Source organism: Lissotriton helveticus, chromosome 9, assembly GCF_964261635.1.
Source record: "Lissotriton helveticus chromosome 9, aLisHel1.1, whole genome shotgun sequence".
In the NCBI taxonomy this organism is placed as follows: domain Eukaryota; kingdom Metazoa; phylum Chordata; class Amphibia; order Caudata; family Salamandridae; genus Lissotriton; species Lissotriton helveticus.
In genome coordinates, this window is record NC_136070.1 from 1,247,750,347 (window position 1) to 1,247,754,806 (window position 4,460).

General features: G+C 46.7%; 1 pseudogene; it reads right to left on the reverse strand.

Moving 5' to 3' along the window:
• Window positions 1–722: 722 nt before the first annotated feature.
• Window positions 723–3,479, reverse strand: LOC144783636 (18S ribosomal RNA; annotated as a pseudogene).
• Window positions 3,480–4,460: the final 981 nt, after the last annotated feature.

Below are 4,460 nucleotides of genomic sequence, written 5' to 3' on the forward strand. Positions count from 1 at the left end.
CAGGCCCTTGTTCTATCTGGTCGGGTGCTCGGATGTTGGGGCAGGAACACATGAATTTTCAGACACCTGTCCAGCCACATCTGGTAGGAAACCAGTTACGTGGCAACAGTGGAGTGTTGCCCCACCTGCAGATCACCATGGTTGGCCGATTCCAGGACTCGCCCATGCACATCAAAAGCCATATGCCTAGGTAGTAGTCGGGTGCCAATTGATAAAAGCCAGGTTTCCCTCACCATCAGTGCAACGACTGATGAGGTGCATGCATTGAACACCAAGAGGCCTAGGACAGCACTCCACTCATCACACAAAACAACAGCTATGCATAACTTCTAGGGTTTGCACCCGGCCTCGACGAGCAGCACATCACTCCATCAAGTGGACTTGAGTTTCCCTTGCAGCACCAGCTCCTTTGCAGCCATGCTGTCCTGCCACCAGGGTGGGCCGCTCTTCAGAACACTCTGAGATCTGACGCAGAGGGCTCAGTTTGCAGAACCTCTTGGGACCCGGCTCGGGAGGGCACTGTTATTTTGTTCCCCAAATTTGTGCTGGGTTAGTGCAGGTTCAATCTCAGGAGAGGTTTTTCTCACATATGGCCAATCCCAGACCTGACAATCATGATCGCCACTCTACTGGCCGACCGCTCTGCCAAGCTTACCCATGCAAACCACAAAGTCAAATTTGATCATCTATTTGGTGCTCCACCAGGGCTGTTGCCTATACTGGCATGGTCCCTCCAAAGGGTAGTAGCAACGCACGTTGGGTGCAAAGAGAGGAAACATTATCATTTCAAGGTTATGATCTACATTTCCTGGAAATTCCTTATTCATGGGAAATTATTGCAGTCCCCAGTTGCTATCACGAATACGGTTCAGAGGATTACATTTACCTGCCAGCCCAGGGTTTAAATACAATGATCCTTTCAGCATAGCGCACGTGCATCCCCAAACCAGACAGCTAAGGGCCCCACAGACCTGTTATTGATCTATCTTGAGATAGATAAATTGTCTCTTTAACCCCTTTGCTGCGCCGGCTATTCTGCCGCAGCGCTAAGGTGGCGGGGCGGCGGCACGGCGGTCCCGTGCTCGTGACGGAACCGCTCCGTCACGGCACGCGGGTGAGCTGTGCTTGTGATGGAACGGTTCCGTCACGGCCCCGCCCGCTCAATGGAACGCACCACGCAGGCTCGGTGGCGGGCCGTGACGGAACCGTTCCATCACCAGCACAGCCCACCCGAGGCTCGTGACGGAACGGTTCCGTCACGAGCGTGGGAGGGGTTAAGAAGTTGAAAGCTTTACACTAGTGGTATTGTAATGAGCTCGCATGAAGGAATCTTGGGCCATATTATCAAGAACGAGCTATAACATTAGCGCCAGCAATAAGGGGCCTGATAATATGCCCTAGAGAATTCCAATAGAAGCCCAGGTTCTGGTGGGAAGGACATCAAACTTGGGCTTCTATTGGAATTCTCTAGGGCATATTATCAAGCCGCTTATCGCCGCTTTAGCTGCAGTTTCCTGCCGCTAAAGCAGCGATAATGTCACACCCCTTCTTGATAATATGGCCCCTTGTCTGTTATCAAAGTTAACCTAATAAATGACACCACCAGCTGAGAACAGCCATGTATCACCGGACACAGAATCTAGAAAGAGCTATTAATCTGTCAATCTTTTCTGCATCCAGACGAGGTGAGGTTTTCTGTGTTAAGCCAAATTAATATGGCTGGCTCCACTCCTGGTGTTATCCTTCCATTAACGATTTTAAATGTCTGCTTGCAAACCTACTCCCCCGGAACCCAAAGACCTTGGTTTACCAGAGGCTGCTTGGCAAGTCGTGGAGTAATGCAGTTAAATTGCTAGTTGGCTTCATTATTGGTCAGAAATACAGCAGTATCTGATCGCTCTCAAACCTCCGACTTTTATTCTTGATTAATGAAATTCTTGGCAAAAGCTTTTGCTTTGGTTCATCTTGTACCAGCCCAAGAATTTCACCTCTCATGCCGCAGTCCTGAGAGCACATTTTTTATATAAAAATTTGTATATGCCAAGCAGTTTGTAGTAGCATTTATTAAATGATTTTTATAACTACTTAAATTACTACTAGAGTGTTAGTATTATTGCTCATTTATAGGTATTTTTAATACAGTGCCATCTTATACTCCCGTGCTGCACATTTAGCATGGTTGCTCAAGTAAGTGTAGCCTTGCTCTGAAGTTGGCATAATGAAGCAAGAACTGCAAATTTAATGATTTCATTTTTTTTACCTAAGCCAGTCAGTCAAAAAGCTTTTATTATCGATTAAGAACCATAAAAAGACAAGTGACAAATTTACAGACAGAATAAAAATATGTTACCTTAGCTTGTATCTTTGTCTCAAGGCCTTCCCACAAGAAGAGCCCGGCTCCAGCTCATTAGTGTCTATATGAAGTTTCTGTTTGATCATGTGTCCTTACCTCTGCTCATTTCTTAGATAAAAATGATATAAAGGTAGCTCAAAAATGTATAGAAACTAGCATTGCATGCTTCAATTGATGAAAGAGAAGAGCGCTGGTCCACTAAAATGGCAAATGGCACTTAGAACATTTTGTTGCTCGCTGGCTAATTTTGCACTGAACATGTGTTAGAATTCTTTGCACTTTCCCATGTATCTGTTTTCTTTGGCAGTACAAATGTCCCAATCATGTCCCCCAGTTCTGAAAATCTACAAAATAGACCTGGAGGTTTATTCCTTTATTCCTAGATAAAGTATGCAGGCAAACTACATTTTTCGAAGTAAACACTTCGGGTTCCCAGAAATCTGAGTCATGAGCATCAGTGGGGTGCTGTTTTGCAGCAGACAACCAGCACGATTCCTGATCCAACTACACTCCTTCAAAATGCAGCAACTTTGATATATGCTATTATAGCTTAAATTACTTGGGATGCTGGCCCCAGATCAGCCCTCTAATGGAAACTCATTAAAAGTGTTCTCAGTCTTGAAAGGGTCCTGTGCAGTGATTTTTCGTCATTATGTCTCCAAATTGGAAGTGGGTAATTTACACGTCTGCTGCCTTCTTTAGATGTGATAGCTGTTTCTTAGGCTTCCCTCTGGAACTGAGGCCTGAATACCCGTTACCCATGGCCAACATTGTAGGCACTAAAAGTACCATTGAAAGTTGATAGGGCAGACATCTAAATGTACTGTCATCATCATGGGGATGTGCAATCGGTCCGAGTTTTTCAAGTGCCACAAAGGCATCGATTTTTTTCCAGGACTGGTCTTAGTCTGACAAATGCCTGCATTCCTGGAAATCAACTCTTGTCGCCATGCATTAGCTAAAGAATTACCACAGACATCAAATTAACAGATGGAGCGATCAAAGAAACCATAACTACTTTAAAGAACCATTTGCAGTTCCACTGTACTGACAATGTGTATGTACTTACACGTGCAGGGCTTAATCTTTGAGACAAGCATATGCTACTGGCAGGATAAACCAGTTAGCTGCACCTGCAAGAACAAGCAGTTGTGTGCCAGCCTCAGACCAAACTACACACCACACAGAGCTGGCTGGGCCCTGCTGCATGAAGTGGGTAATTGGACAGGAGAATCACATGGATACTGGTAGCCCAGCCAGCGTAGGATGATAGAAGGGAGTGGCTGCAAGGTGCAGGTTGAGTGTGATGGAGGAGTTCTGGCCTATCACCAACATGGGTGCTGGAGACACCCCACACACTGGACATTCTGAGCTGGTGCAGACATCCACTGGTTGAAGAAGGGCCCAGACCACCAGGTGACATCCAGCACTAGCCCCACCTGACCCCATGGACTCTGGGCAGACCACTGTGGGGCGTGCTGCCAGGCAGCTCGCCCTCCCCTCATAGATGGGCTCCACTTAGGGCACGCCCCCGAGTCAGACACCCTGGAGACGGACCCACACCCATAACCCATGCCAGGAACCTTGGAATAATCATTGACAGCAAACTGGACATGACTGCACAAGTCAACACCATCTCTGCATCCTGCTTTCACACTCTGAAGATGCTGAGGTAAGTCTTCAAATGGCTCCCAAGCAACATTAGAAAAACAAAACTGTCACTCATGCCCTAGTCACCAGAAAGTTGAAATATGGGAACTGCTTCTACGCCAGGAGAACAAGGCAGCTCACTAGAAGACTAATAACCAGCTGAGCACCAGGATACCCTCGCAGGTGATAGTGCAGTTTACAAATAGAATACCATAATAATTTCTGGTAGTATGGGAGCTCTTTGCTTAAAATGTGCAGTCGTGGTGGAGATACCTCCACAGACCTGTTGAAGTGTACTTTGGGTAGCTTGGGACTTCAAAGGTCACTTTGCATGTCCCAGGGAGTACTGCACCTCTGACTTGAAACCTGGTCAGGCATTCCCACCCTGCAGATGCTGGAGCAGGCAACCATTTCATGGGCTTAGAGAACCTCCCCCTGGATCTTTGTAATACCACAG